Source organism: Protobothrops mucrosquamatus, unplaced genomic scaffold, assembly GCF_001527695.2.
Source record: "Protobothrops mucrosquamatus isolate PMUCROS unplaced genomic scaffold, P.Mucros_1.0 scaffold3735, whole genome shotgun sequence".
Lineage (NCBI taxonomy): Eukaryota > Metazoa > Chordata > Lepidosauria > Squamata > Viperidae > Protobothrops > Protobothrops mucrosquamatus.
In genome coordinates, this window is record NW_015389688.1 from 29,380 (window position 1) to 46,112 (window position 16,733).

Sequence of the window (16,733 nt, forward strand, 5' to 3'; positions counted from 1 at the left end):
TTGCCAACAGGTGCAATGGGAATGTCCACACATGCTCCCAGTGACTTTTTCTTTTGGACTGTTGAATAGCTTTGGACTATTAAACAAGCTTTCCAATGATGTGCTTTACAGTGCAGTCTCAGAACAGTAAAAATTCTTATTGATAAAACACATAATGGATGGAATATGTTGCTCAAATTTATATTCACAACACTTTTGTTATTTCACTTTAAAAAGAAATTTAAAAAGTGTACAGAAGAGCACAATCAGTGACTGCTAATATAACAACAAATTCACATACATGTGCAGTGAAAACTAGTGGCAACACCAGCATCCACAGGGACTGAGAGTCAAAAAAAGTCATTTGCAACAGTGTGATGGAAGCACTGTTCTTTTCTATGAACTGATCCAGTGCTTTGATCCAACAACTTAATCTTTCTTAACTTCCTCTCCCCAGAGAGGAAAATCAACATTCAGGGAGATTACTCAACTTCTGTTTAGTTTCCCTAAGTTTTGATGGTTTCCACAAATTCCCAACATTTATAAAATTGCTGATGGAGGTACCATCATCCTACCTCTTTATATTAGGCAGATTCTCTTATAGAAGTATCTGCCATACAAAAGTATCATGGAATAGGCGAGTGTGAAAATATCCTAAAATATGGAAAAATAATTTTCAAAAAATCACATCTGCTTAACAAAATCAAAATTTGTGTTAATTTCATTAAAAAAACCAGCTACTTTAAAAAGTTGCAGATGGATGTACATTCATACTGTAGTGTGCTCTATAATAGTATTTCCATATTATTTCTAAGGTGCTGCACAGTCCTATTCTTTATTACTTTAAAGGCTTAAATAATTTATAGAATCAGTTATGTGTCAAAGAGCGACAAAAGCCTAACTGTAATAATTCATATTTGTGCCATGGAGTGTTTGATGAATAGCATACAATAACTCTGGGCTGAAAAATGGAGTATAAAAAATTCAGAATATCTTAATGTATGGATATTACATGAGATACAGACAAGAAAATGGTCAAAACTCTAGGCTATCAAATCTAAGCCTAACAAATTGTAAAGTCTTGAACTGTCCACTTCTTTTTTAGTCAGTTCTAATATAAGAAAGTACAGCACAAGAAAAAAAACTTTTCATACACCCAATTCAACTTTTTATTCCAAAGAGTTTGCAGCTGAAGAGCCTTCAAAGTTTTGTTTTTTTGTGGATAGTTGTCAAAAGCTATCTGCGTTCCATTAAAAATAAAGGCAGCTATTTTCTGGAGAGATTTAGGGGACCTGATACCATGTATTATTTGGATTTTAAATTGTAGTTATGATCTTATTTATTGTTGTTGTTGTTGTTTATGCTTATTTGTGGGAATCACTGAGAACCTCAGTGATTTTGGCAGAACATAAATTTGTTTAATAAATAAATAAAACAATCAAATTGGAAATAGTTCTGAAAATAGGGAGTTTGAACTCCACTGCCACATGGGGACGAACAGAAATGGAATAGAAGCCTAAATTACAAAAAGAAAGAATAAAAAGGGTGAAATGAGTAAATCACATCTGCCTCCTGTGAAATAAAGTGACAGCAAATTTATTTTATTCAAATAGGCAACAGATCCTTTTAGCTTTGTTGAAGAAATTTAAGGCCTATATGACATCATCTGATCCAAAGGGCATTTAATCAGCATTACATGAGTTTCAGAATATTCACAAAATGTTTCTGGTTTCATTTCAACTACCTTGGAGATGTCACATAATTTAAAGTTCAAGTTATTTAAAGAACACATCTCCTCCTACTTAACCTTCGTTTATATTCATTGTCAACTTTAGATTACAGGTTCCTTGAGTTAGTGGCATCATTTTCATGCTCATACCAAATGGTTCATATACATTATGTCTATATAAAAATAATGCATATATATTAGAATCTAGAATTCTTAAAATCAACAACATCAATAAGCATTTTCTGAAACCTCAAATAATGCATTTGCTGACAATTTAGTTTTCAGAAAGCTATTATTTTCCCTTAAGTCTTTCAGCCAAACCTCTGTCATATTAGGGACAAATATAAGAATTATGTCAACACACTGTTTGTTGGTGGTGTTTTCACAGATTCTGAGACAGTGATTGTTAAAAAAAACTACACATGTGCTAAATGATTAAATTGGTATCAATTTAAGAATATCAAGACAATACAAAAGAGAGATCTCTACCGAAAACTTTCAATTTGCAAGTGAAATAAAAATACCTGTCCATTATGGTCATAAGTCACAATAGTTGTAAAGCGGATCATCATATGGAGTCCTTGTGGATTTTACTCCACTAGTCCTTGCTGACTCTAGGGGACAGTGCTCATCTCCATTTCAGTGCCACTGAGCCAGCACTGTCCGAAGGTATTTCTATGGTCATGTGGCCAGTACATCGTGGAGCACTGTTACTTTCCCTTCAATGTGGTACCTATTTATCTACTCAGATTTGCATGCTTTCGAACTGCTAGGTTGGCAGGAGCTAAAATGAGGATGGAAGCTCACCCTGTTGCATAGAACTCAGATCTCAAAGCTGGGCTGTCGGCTTTCCGGCTGACAAGCCCAGGGTCTAACTGCTGAGCCACTGTGCTGCCTTGGTCATTACATAATTAATCCAATTTTACGAGCTTTTTTGTGGTTAGTCATTAAGCAAATCACTATGGTCATTATATGAATCCGTGGTAGTTAAGCAAACCCATTCTTCACTATGGGGTGTTTCTGCCAAAAACTGGAAGTAAATGCAAATTATGAGCCGTGGTGGCACAGTGGTTAGAATACAGTATTGCAAGCTAATTCTGCGCACAGCCAGGAGTTCAATCTTGAGCAGCTCAAGGTTGACTCAACCTTCCATTTCGAGGTCATTAAAATGACGACCCAGATTGTTGGGGGCAATATGCAAATAATGCTAACATTGTAAACTGCTCAGAAAGTATTGTAAAGCACTATGGGGTAGTTGTATATAAGGTTAAGTGCTATTGCTAAAAACATCATAAATTTTGCTCACAATTGCAGGATGCTCCAAATGGCCATAAAACAGCATTACTTGCCATATGCCCCAAATGCAATCATATGGCTGCTACAGGCCATCAGAACTTTGGAGCCGCATCATAAGTATTCTTTTGGGAGGGTCCATGTATCTGGAATTGTCTGTCTGTCTGTGTCTGTCTGTGTCTGTCTGTCTGTCTGTCTGTCTGTCTGTCTGTCTGTCTGTCTGTCTGTCTATATATGTAAGTTTTTATAATGAAAATAACTTTTTCTCTCTTCAGAGAAGTCTGATCTTATGAAAGGTATTTTATTTGTTTTCCCCAACAGAGCCATAAGGGTTTTTAATTTACAATTCAGTTATTGAGACTTGAACAGAACCAAAAGGATGTCAACATTTTAAACCTTTAAAAAATTAAATTCAGAACAAAACTATCAAATGTCAGCAAATAAATATTAGAAAATGAAAAAGACTTTGATGATTTGAATGAATTTTTAACAGGTTGCAGTGATTTAACGTGTCATGCATTATCATTGAATCCCCAAGATAATATTTTAGAAAAGCTAAAATAAAATTAACTTCAAATTAATCCGCATTTTAATTTGCAAAAATGAAAATACTTAGGAGGATATTAGTACATGAAAATAAATAACCTACTAACGCCTAGATGTCATTTCATGTTACAAACAGCTCAGAGGATGGGGGTGAGTGGCACAGTATTGTACCTGATCATGGTGAAGTAAGCCTGGAGGCTGTGAGGGTCTGGATGGGAAACAGCAGGCTTCAGCTTAACCATGGCAAGACTGAGTGGCTTTGAGTTTTGGAATCTACTTGTTCTAGGACTATCTTTGGTGCTAGATAGAGTGGTACTGCCTCAGACAGACCTGTTGAGTCTGTCTGAACTCACAATTCGTGCCCCAGAAGCAGGTGGCAGTCATGGCTTGGAGGGCCTTGCAACTTCATCTTATGTGCTAGTTGCACCAGTTTCTACATGGGGAGGCTTTAGTTATGGTCACTCATGTACTAGTTGCCTCCAGATTGGAATATTGTAATAGGGTTGTTCTTGAAGAGTATCCAGAAGCTTTAACTGGTATGAAATGCAGTAGTGTGGGCACTCTAAAGTAGCATGTGTTGCACTTCTGCTGTGAGAATCGTGTAACTTGCTTCCAGGTGCAATTCAAGGTTCTGGTTTTGATCCTTAAAGCCCTTCATGGCTTGAGGCCACCCTATCTGAGCAGCTATCCCTGTAGATCTGGCAGGGCGAACATGCCACAAGTACCATCTGCAAGACACCTATTTTTGATGGGTCCCAGCAGGAATACCTACTCTACTGTAGCACATGCCTTATAGAACATTCCCCGCCTCCCAAAGTCAGATTAGTTCCATCTCTATTGATCTTTCCCTCAAGACCTGGTTATGTCATCAAGATTTGGGGTCTCAGGGAACTGATGACATTTTAAGGTGGCTGCCCTATTTTGGGTAATGTGGTTGATATACTTACTCTCTCCGTTTATTGCTTTTATACTTTTTAATAATATTTTAATTTTTAATAATGAGAGTTTGTATTTTATAATGATTATTTTTATAATGATTATTCTGTTGTTATTATTTTATTTGGTTGTTGGACACTACCCAGACTCACTTCTGGTGAGATGGGCAGCTATATAAATTTAATAAATTAATTAAAAGCTATATACCTTTGTATCCAGTGAAAGAATATAAATACTTTCATACAATTGTGCTAACCAATTATTTCTGCTAAGTTTAAATAAAATAATTGTATTTAAAATTATTTTTGCAGGATCCAGTCTGGGTCGGCCACCGGGACCAGAGGTTTTGTGTTCCGAGCTTTCGGACCCCTGCTGGAGCCCATCTCCAGGACAGACAGGGAGGAAGCTAACCACCAGATTGCAAGAACACAAGTGAAGGGTCAGATGAGAGGACCCAAATGCATTGGTAGCCTCACACTGCAATGAACAAGGACACACAATCAATTTTGAAGCTACTAAGATTGTTGGATGAGCAGGCACAAAAACAGCCAGGGAAATGATGGAAGCCTGGGAAACAGGCCCCTCGTCAATCATCAGGAGTGCTGATTTACCACCAGCCTATCAAGTACTTAGAAGGCGAGGGCTGGGCAAAACAAGTAAATGACAGCTAACGACTTAAAAGCCAGCCATCAACACACCCCAATCAACATCTAAAAAACCATACACAACAGACAATATAAAAACCCCACACAGAACAGTGCACACTCTGCTAGAGAGAAGTTCCCTGAAGATGGACTCCAGCACAAGAAGTCCGAAAGCTCAGAAGACAAAAACTCTGGTCCTGGTGACCGATCCAGATTGGATCCTGCGATATTACCCTGGAACACGTCTATTTGCCTTCATTCGTGAAAACTATTTTTTTTTTAAGCACAAAAACCACAGCAGCACTTTCTCAGAGGACACTACCCACAATCAAATGCAAACTTTACAGGGGCAAGAATATGTTTAGCAATCGATTTCCAGCAAAACTATAGTATTATGTTACCTACAGCTTATGAAATAAATATATTAACAGCTTCTAGCTAATATGGATTGGCAACATGGTAATGTGAGTATCTAAGCTATCATGAAAAACAAATTGTATGTCACAGCTGTTTTTCAATATTAAATAGATAATTCTGAAACATAAAATCCTACTCCTAATACATGTGGGAGTGTGTTCTTTTATTTCTTTGGAAACTGGGAGTCACTCCAGACTTCCAAGAATTAGACTGTTCCATATTATTAGCTTTCCCTCTCTCTCTGGCAAAACATAACAAAAAGTATTCAGAATGGGTGAAAAGACCTTTGAAACTTTTAAAACAAAAATCGTAATAGTTAGAAAGCTTGAGTCTATTTTACTATATCTGATGCGTCTTGCCAATAAATAGTTTAATCTTTGTCTTATTTGGTCTTGAGAACCTGAAACGATGTCAGCTTCCAGAGGGGCAAAGGAAATAACAAAACAAGTGTCACAACATCACAATGCAAATTCTGCTCCTTACATAATTGATTCCAACCTATATAAAAGGGCGAGGATCTCATCATGCCATCACAATGCATGTTTCGTCATTTTAGTGCCATCATGGCTAGCTGCAGACATTTATAAACCAGAGTAAACATAAGCACTAAAAGCAAATTCACAACATGATCAAAAGGCATCATTCAGGCTGAATAGTTTCTATTTATTATATTTAGAAGACCATTCAATTCCGTAAATATTTTGCATGGTGTGCAACTTTAATAATTGTAAACTTACTACTTAGTACATAATTATAGCCTTTATTAATTATATAATAAAATAACATAAAGCCCCATTCAAATTAATAGAAAGAATTCTATCAGGCCTTATTGCCACTCTAGCCCAAGCTCCTGGGGAAATGGTCAGATTTTTAAGCGCTAAGGTTGCTGTGTGGGAGCCATTTGGGTCTTTTATAGAGGGGAAGGGTCCAGAAGAGTTGTAGCTCTCAGTTCGAGCAGACAACATTGTTTAATCTAGGAGAACCCAAACACACCCATTTTGCTTGATCATAGGTCAGGCAGAAATTATTGGACATAAAAGTCTATGGTTTAAAATTTCATGTATCAGACTGGATTGCTTCTGATAAAAAAAAACCAATCAATTCTTGGTGATTCTGGAGATTTGGATCTGACAGTCATGACTGCAAGGAAAGGTGAAAAAAGTCAATATGGCAGGTGTGCAATCCCCATTGTATGTAACATCAATACGAGCATAAACGGGAATTTAACTGCCTTGAAAGGACCATCATCTTGACTTTTCAACCTCCCACAACAATGCCGCTAATCACTTGTTTCTTAAGAAACAATTGAGCCAGGTTGTCTTTATGCCAAATTACAGTATAAATTCAAACTCACCATTCATCCATTTCATGTAGTATTTGTGGAACTGCAGTGCTAAATATGAAATATTATACAATATTCCATAACAGTATGAAATATTGTTAAAATCAGCTGTATCCAATGATGCTTTAATACTCTTAATTAATCAGTCAAAGGCTAGAATCCAAAGTCTATTTTAGGTCTAGGAGCTTAGGCTTGTTCATTTGATTTTATTAATAACATTTGTGTTTCAACAACAGATCTTCATGCCAAATGGAAAACAGCTTTATAATTCTCTTTGCTTCAAAAACGGTTTGCTATACAATAGATTCTGTTTGAGAAATATATAATCCATTTCTCACTGGGTATGCAAAATTCTACCATTACAATAGAGTTAGGTGGTTAATACATTTGAAAAATAAATAATCAATCAAACAAATATAGTGTATTTAAGATTTAAATTTAAGGTTTAATTAAATTCTTTTTCTTCTCTGTAAAATTGCTTTCTAGTAATCATTAATTGCTGCATTTCCATTTTCTCTTACTGTCTGGAACTTGTGACCTTGATTCATTAAGCCATAATTATCTCTTGGTTTAATTTGTTCTTATAAACACCATAAAGAGTTAATACAAGAAAACTTTAGAGATTTTTTTCTCTATAACTTTATCATTAGGCTTGGGAAGCCACTTTTGAAATTAAGAGAACTTTCAAAAAGTGGCACAGTAAAATGCAGAATAATATACTATATACAACAATAATCAGTTAATCAAAGAAAATGGAAATGTACTGATTTACTTGCAAATCTGTTTCTTTGCATTAAGAAGTTGTTCAGATCCATGTTAGCCATGATAGCAAATTATGTTATAGAATGTATTTATTAATAATTTATATCATGTGATTTATATGCTCTCCCAGGTGTAGTTGTTGTTTTTTGTGCCTTCAAAGTCAGTGTTGACTCATGGCTGCTGCCTGGAATAATCCCTGAGGTTTTCCTGGCAAGATTTCAGAAGTGATTTACCATTGCCTGTTTCCTAGGGCTGAGAGAGATTGAATGGCCCAAAATCACCCACCTGGCTTCATACCAAAGGAGGTATTAAAACTCACAGTTCCCAAGGTTTTTTTTTAGGCTGAGCTTAACCACTGCACCAGACTGGCTCCCAGATGTAGACTCAACAATACAAACATAACATCAACTAACCCTAAATTTAACCCTAATCATCCAACAAGCTCCTTATGTCCAAAGGAAAAGAATAATCTTCACCTAATGGATAGCAAGAAAGAAACTATTCTAATTTCAAGGCAGAAAGTTTACAAGAACATGAACCATAAAGTTGCTTATCAGTGCTTTTATTTTTACCCAGAAATTTATTGATGACCAACGCAGCTCTCACAATATCAATGTTATTTGACTAAAATTACTACAGCCAATCATCAAGGGGATAGTTGGATCAATTTTAATTTTCAGTTAACCTTAAAAACAATCATCTAGAACATACTTCAGTAATTCATCCATAAGGATGAAGACAACACAGACAACTATTCATTCAATGAAGAATCTATTAATTCTCAAATCTTATTATAAGGAGCTTGTTGTCTCAGGCAGTTCAAACCAGTCAGAAAGCTAGGGATCCAACTTATAAGTGGCTGGGCTTTTATGCCTGTGATCATGGACCTGTTTCATTTCTTTAGAAAATGTATTCATTATTTTATAGCTAACATCTCTTAATGTGCTATACAATAAAGTATCATGAAATCCAAAATCCATATAAATCTGGACAAAAGAAGCATAATAAAGCAGCACACAAGAAAGCAGAAATCAATTACAACTAAAACGGGAATCACAAGACTATCTAAAACTGTCATAGATATAACATTATTTTACACAATAGCAAAAAATAAATATATATATATATATATATATCTGGGAAAGAGGAGCGGGGGATCTAATATACTTGATGATAGTATCCACAGTGCTTTAGCATGGAAGGACAAGACCTCTAGTGATAATCTCAGGGCATGGATAGGAATATACAAGAAGGCATTCCTTCAAATACTCTGTCTCCAAGAAATTAAGAGATTTATTAATACTAATAACTTAAATTAGTCTTTAAATTATAAAGGCTGGAAGCAAATGAAGATCATATATCAGTAATATAAGATGATCCTGATACCCAAATTCACTCCATTATTCAGTTGCCATATTTTGTTCTAACTGAAGTGCCCAAACCATGTACTATGTGGCAAAAGATACCTATTAAGTTGGTGAAAAGCAATCCAGACCAAGTAATATTCTTGTGCTTTAAATAACAGAAATGGATCCATGTGTATACCTCTACACAGACACCAAAAAAGATTCTAAACTTTGAACATCATTCATCCAGATATACAAACCCCATACAAGCTGTGCCTCTACTGCCTCCATTTTCCTGTGTGGTTTCTTTAGTGTATTGGACATTGTCAAGATCATTTCCACAAACAGCATTTTTTAACTGCCTTACCTGGAACAAAGCTGGATTTGTTTATCAGCATACTGATGGCACTGCAATGTAATTCTTCAAAAGATAATCTAAGCTTTTCATGTATATTTTATGTAGCATAAAGGGTGAGTGAAATAATGAAGGCCCACAGAGTATTAAAAAAAACATAGGGAGGGAGCTTAGATGCTGTTCTACAAATATGCAAATTGTTAAACAGAATAGAGATGAGATGAAATCTTAAAAGTTTTGAAAAGCATACCAGGAATTCTCCAGTATCACCTTCTGGAAGCAGTCATCTAAGGTTAAAGAGAACAACTATACAGATGCACTGCCAAAACTTAACTCTGGCAAGCCCTTCAGAAAAAAATTGATAGATGATGGCATCAAAAGCCACTAACAGGCCCAGGAGTCCAGTTCAACCAGGATCAGCCACCACCCACTTAAGCACTTCATCTACTGGTCTATACTGTAATTACTCAGTTTATTTTGGGTCAGAAATGGAGGGAAAAGGTTGTTTTTCTCTTTCCTCACCGTATCCCTTGAATTTTATCCAGTAGTTTCTTTTTCTGAGTAATTGGAACTTGTTATGTTCTAATAGTCAACATCATACTGTGATACGACTGCAAGTGCTTTGAAAGCAAATCATTCATATGTTCCATGTTTCACAATGTCTACATGAAATTACCCTACTTCATTTTCTTGCTTACATAAGAAGCATGTGCTTTCCCCAACAAAATCCCAGAAGTGAAGTATCACTCCTTTGGAACCCATTTTATTTGGCAGCAGACTGAAGTGGTGATTGCTCAAAAGAGCAAGCATAAAAGCAATCAGAAAACCTACCCTTATTTTCTGAGGTAAAATAATGTGAGGAAGAATGAGTTGGAGCATGCATTAATTGTTCTAAAAAGATGCATATAAGGCACAAATAGGTTGTAACATCTCAGATATTTTCTTCCATAATTAAGGCATAAATAGGTGGAATATTTAAATTAACCAACAAGGAATTCGGTAACAGCACTATCACACAAAGATGCAGGCAACTAAGATTATTAAAAAAATTTCTAATGAAGAATGTTCCTTTCATCACATAAACATAAGGCATACACAAACCATGGTACAATGTTAATTTACTGTTTGAAAATTATTTTAGAATTTATGATATACAAGAATTTAAAACGTTATTGACTAATTATATAAACTTCTAACATTTTTCAAAACAAATTAAAAGTGGCTGCTCATTGCAAAATGTCACTTAGACCTTGACTGAGGCAAAGCAAATCTCATTTTAAACCAGCATTATATCTGGCTCAACTTACAAATTACAAACTTTGAAGGACATTTACACTGTTGTGGTTTAATAGCAGTAGCGGGGGGGGCTTAAAATACCCTCTACTGAAAGGCTTAAATGGGAGCACTGGATCACGCGATCATATCTGCCATACTATAATTTTTACCAAGACACTCCCAATGGGCTACTTGCACATTTTCCAAATTCATTTCCACATTAGAGAAAAGAATTCTCTTTGTGACTTCTTTTGTCAGATAAACATTTCAAGATAACAAAACAATCCTCAGCTGTTGCAAGCTTTATATTTGTACCCTGTAGAATTCTTGTGTTGTTGACAGCAAAGTAGACTTTTTTAAGCCTTTCCTGTGCTACATTTTAATTTTTTTTAATGAAGTCTGGATCGGTGACCTGTAATAAAGTTTGACTGGACTTAACATGATCCATGATCCACTAGATTTAAAGATGAAAATTATTATAAAGAGATATGCAAGAAAACACTCAAATCCAAAGTCTTGTTACGTAGTCTACTTAATCAAGCTGTTCTGATTTTTTAAAAAGAATACTTGCAGTATCTTTATAAAACTATCTACACAGTGATATCTCGAATACAATAGTTATTGCTGGGTATATATAACACAACTGGCCAACTCATCCTATTACACCCATGAGCTGGTGACATGCAATCATGGATCAATTAGGATATGGCATTTTATGAATCCTCCCAATCGTGGCAAAATAGACTGTGAGGCTGTACCTGACATATTTTCCTCTACTCTGATATAAGAAATAAATAGGAACTGGGAATAGAGTGCATAGGGAAGCCCCATTTTCATGGGTCTTGTCTTTGTCTAAAGAGTAGGGATAATTAATCTCCCGGTAATCATTTTCCCCAATGCCATTGACCAGAGGAAGACAATTTTGTCCTAAACCAAATTAGTTATCACAGTTAATTAACTAGGTCAGAACGTTTGTATGATTTGTGATAACTCCTGACTTGTTCAAGAATATTCTGCGAATAGGGCCAATTACATTCAGACAAGAGGGTAGTAAGTAGTAATAGTCTTCCAATCAATGACACTGTACTCATATTCATATTTTTTCATTTTATAAATCTCTCCAGGTTTCTGAAGTTTCATCCGACAAAGTACCTAATGTAATTGCCAGATTTATGCCATAAATCATTGACATGAGTCACAGGTTTGTGCATGGCTCATTAGAAGGAGGCATGTGTAAAAAGAGATCCATAAACAGGTACAATGGGCAGCCATTTCAATTCCTTTCTAATTCAGTTTCATCTCAGCATTGGAGATGAATGAGCTAATTGCACCAAAAATTATTACTAAAGGCTACCGGAAAGAGGCAAACTTAGAACACAAACTTACATAGAAACATCCCAAGCAACCTCAAAATGAGTAGCACTCATAAGGACCTTTCACTATTCAATCTATTTTTTCATCCAACACTAAGATGGCATGTTCCCAAGGTGGCATGTAAGGCATCCATAAGTTGTGGATACCATACCCATTAGCTTTTTGCACTAAGATTTTTTTTTACTAAAGTTGCAAAGCAAAATGCCAGCCTTCAGCATCATCCTCATTTCCAAGAATGCCTATGGGCCTCAAATGAAACCCATAACATTAATGGGTGGCTACTATGCAGTAAATATGCCCACCTGGCTGGAAAAGGTAAAGAGTGACAATAGGGTGATGAGTGGCATTCTTGTAATTAGCGATATGTCATTTTTAAAAATCACCCTGGACATTTATGTGTCCATAAGGACCCCAAATTTGGGGAGCCATGCACCGACAATTTGGCACAGTGCGATTGTCACTCAGACAAAGGACAAAAGGCCATTTTAGATGTGACATGTTTGCAATAAATCTGACAGAAAAAGTTATTTTCCTAATTAACAAACCATTTATACACACACACACACACACACACACACACACACACATATAAGCCAACTTATTCTCTGAAAACCTTTCAACTGTGAACATTTGCCAGAATCAACAGAGGCTTGCTTCACCTCTGATTGACAACACAGTGAATGATCCACAAAACTTTTGAGCTCAAATATTCAGTCATCTGCACTGAAGTAATTCAAAAGTACCGTCATGCTTAATATTTAAGCCTCCTTAAGTATTACATTTGCATTACATGTCATTATGTGAAAAAGAAGTAACAAGAAGACAAAGACCCTCAATGTAAAATCAACAGTACATTCTAATCAAGAACAATCTAGGGTTGTTTTTTTTAAATGTGGATCAAAAACACCTGTTTCAATCTCCAGTTGAGCGTGAGTCAGATATAGATCTACCTTTACTGTCAAGGGCTAAAAAATTCAAGTGTGATGATTTTTAAAGCATTGAGTTTACCACATCACACAATCAACTCTTCATCCTTCTTACATAGGGACACATACGCAAACAAATCCTCCACACAGACACTACGAAAAGTTTCTTGGGTAAAGGACAGGATGTAAACCAGATCAGCAAATTAAACAGCAACCTAGCCACCAGCTGCAACAGCCCTACTCAGATTTCCAAACCTCTGTCTGCTGCCTGTCTTCCCTTGCCTTTATTTCGCAGGCGTTTGTTTCTTTTGCCTTTTTTCATCCAAGTTGAAAACTTTTTTTTTCCCAGCAAGTCAAGGGCTTATTTAAGAGGAACAAGCTACGACAGAGCAGAAAGCATCCCGTCCGCTCCCTCCTTTTCCAAAATAACAGAAAGAGCTGCCCTGCTGAAGAAAATTAAAGGACAATGCCCAGGAGGCGACAGTGGCAAATGTCAGGTTAGAGCCAATTATTTCTCTGGGAGGAGGGTCTCTCAAAGCCCGCCATGCACATCTCTTTTGATTGAGGAGGGCAGGTTGATGAGAATATTCCCTTTCAAGAAGGAAGACCTTAGTTTAGTTTTTTTTATTCCGCACGAACACCCATAAACAAACCCACGCACCCCCAGCTACACCTCTACCCCACGCTTTCTAGCCTACGAAGGATGATCATCTTCTAATCAGTTCATTAGCCTTTTCTTTAAAGGTACCCCAAAGTTCACTCCAAAGTAGTCCGAGAGCTACCTGAACTGTTCGGAGGAAGAGATGCTGTTGCACCGACGCTCATCAATAAACCTCCCCCCCCTCCTTTAATGTCTTTCTCCCAAGCGCAGCCTCTGCCAAAACGCGGGACCTTCTGCAGCTGGAAGCAACGAGGCAGAGAAAAAACAACGCGTACCTTTCGCTGCGACGGTCGGTTAATTTCCCCACCGCTCCTCCACGGGAGGGCGGGGGGCTTCCTGAAAAAGGGAGGGAAGGCTGAGGAAACTAAGCCCTCCTCCTTCTCCTCGCTTTCTAGTGTTTTTTTCCTGTCAATGGCCACGGTCGTTGGATTCCACACACACACACACACACACACACACACCGCGGCTCCCCTTTGCCCAAGCCCCCGCCGGCTTTTAGCCCAGCCAGTCAGCTTAGCGACGGCGCCGTCTGCCGAGACAGCCTTGTGGCCCGAGGGCGCGCGACTCTTGGGCGGATGAGCGGCGGGCGGGAAAAGCGGCGGCGGCGGCGGCGGTTCGCGCTACCTGGGCAGCTTCCTCCCTCGCTCGCTCCTGAGGGCAGGGAGAACGCCCGGCGAGCTTTCAGGCTCGAAAGAGTTGCGCTTTCGTGCCCTCGCGCGGCACCAAAACGGGGAACCCGAGCGTGGCGTATCTCCCCCCCCACACGCACACACTCGGGTCTGACCTGCACCTGCTGCTCCCACGTGCGCCAAGGTGTGCAAGTTTCTCCTGTGGGAAATGAAAGGCTCGGGCCGTTCCCGCCTCGTCGGAGTCTTATAATAATAATAATAGTAAAGTTGGAAGGGACCTTGAAGGTCATCTAGTCCAACCCCCTGCTCAGGCAGGAAACCCTATACCATTTCGGACAAATGGCTGTNTCTCTCTCTCTCTCTCTCTCTCTCTCTCTCTCTCTCTCTCTCTCTCTCTCTCTCCTTTATTATTTTTACAAATAACTCAAGGCAGTGAACATATTCATCACACCTTCCTCCTCCTATTTTCCCCACAACAACAACCCTTTGAGGTGGGTTGGGCTGAGAGAGAGAGTGTGTACAACTGGCCCAAAGTTACCCAGCTGACTTTCATATACAAAAAAAAACACATTTAAGTATCACTGTAGTATCCAATATCATCAGATTCAATGATAACCTCACACTACCAAGCCTCTTGCTTAAGGAAGGTATGGTTTTGATTTTAGAAGTTCCCTCTCCCCCCTGAGCCTCTTGCACCAAGTCCTTCTCCCTGTAGCAAATAGCCCTGGAGTGTCAGCAAAGATGCTCCTGGTCCTTTGAGGCTGACCAGCAGTACTAGGTGAACAAGTCAATTTCTATGACCAGCCTTTGTGGAACATAATCCTGTAGAAGCAATATTGAAAGATAGCCTTGCAACAGCTCCGTAGAAACTAATCCAAATTATGTAGCTCTTCTCGAGATAATGATGTACCTTGGACACAACTACTCATTGTCTTAAACCAGGGGTCTTCAAACTTGGCCCTTTTATGACTTGTGGACTTCAGCTCCCAGAATTCCTCAGCCATGCACGCTGGCTGAGGAATTCTGGGAGTTGAAGTCCACAAGTCATAAAAGGGCCAAGTTTGAAGACCCCTGTCTTAAACACTGTAATTTAGTCATTTTGGAAAGGAAGGATATACAAATATTATTGCAAGCTATATTTAGTCTTTAGCAAAAAAAAATATTGGCTTACCAATTACCACAGTTTCATCAAATATAACTGGTTTAACAATTGTACCAACCTGAGAACTTGTAGCCAGATGTTAGCATAAGGAGATGGATAAAGAAGCAAATTTTGAATTGTGCTTGCATGTGGAACAAAATTACAAACTGAACATTGAAGATTGTGTCCTCAAATCAGATAGGTAGATACCAATCTTCTCTATCTCCTTTTCTCCTGGTCCTCTGCCCTTGTCCCTTTATCCTAAAAATAACCCATAAGATAGACCATGCCCCACTAACCAATTTTAAATGTGAATTATTTTAAACATGTTCTCATTTCAGCCCACAATAGATGTAGCTTAACATTGTTTCTCAATCAAACCATCCTTCCAAATTCAATCAACAGTTTGGCTCCAATATTTTAAAACATATTTAATGTTTCTGAAGGATATTATATATATGCAGAAAATGTTTTCCAAATTTATTTGAAATGTTGAATCAGATCAAAGTGACATCCAAAATGAAATGACAATTTTTCACAGTTTATTTATGCATCCTTAATTCTAACAAAGAAAATAAAAAATAGAAGACAGCTAAATAAGAAACATAGTGAAAATCAAAATCAAAATCAAAAAAGAGGGACAAGTCAACAACAAAGAATGTTAGAGGTGGCTAAGCTTTGTAAAGATGGTATCAGGAAGGCTAACAGTCATAATGAACTGAGATTAGTAAAGGATGCCAAGAACTGCAAAATATTGATTCAGGAAAGTTTGAATAAAATAGTATATATTATTTTACTTTATTTAACTTTAGTAACTGGATTCCTTTAATCAGTGGCAGCTTTTTTTGGCTCTCTTGGGTCTTGAAAAAAGCTGAGCTACTATAATGCGTAAATAGCACAGAGGTGCTGCATTTGTGGAAGATCATAGGCACTTTAACAAACACAAGAAAGTTATATACTGCATAAAGTAAGGAGTTGTATTCCAAAATGATTGAGGAGGGGATTGTGCATCTGAATCACTTTTTTTTCTTTTTACTTACTTCTGGCGAGTCCCTGGACTAGTCCCTGCAGTTTTCTCGGACAAGGTTTTTCAGGAGTGGTTTGCCATTGCTTTTTTCCTAGGGCTGAGAGAAAGTGAATGGCCCAATGTTACCCAGCAGGTTTCATACCTAAGGTGGGACTGGAAACCTAAACCCAATTCATAGATTTCTAATTAATAATTCAATTACAGAGTCAACTAACCTGATGCCCTAACCACTAGGTCTTGTATTTCTTGTGAATGCATGCATGCTGTTTCGTTCTCTACTCCCAGAAGTTCTCATTCTCCAACAAAATAAACTGATTTAAATCCATAGCAACATTTGTTGAGAATTAAAAT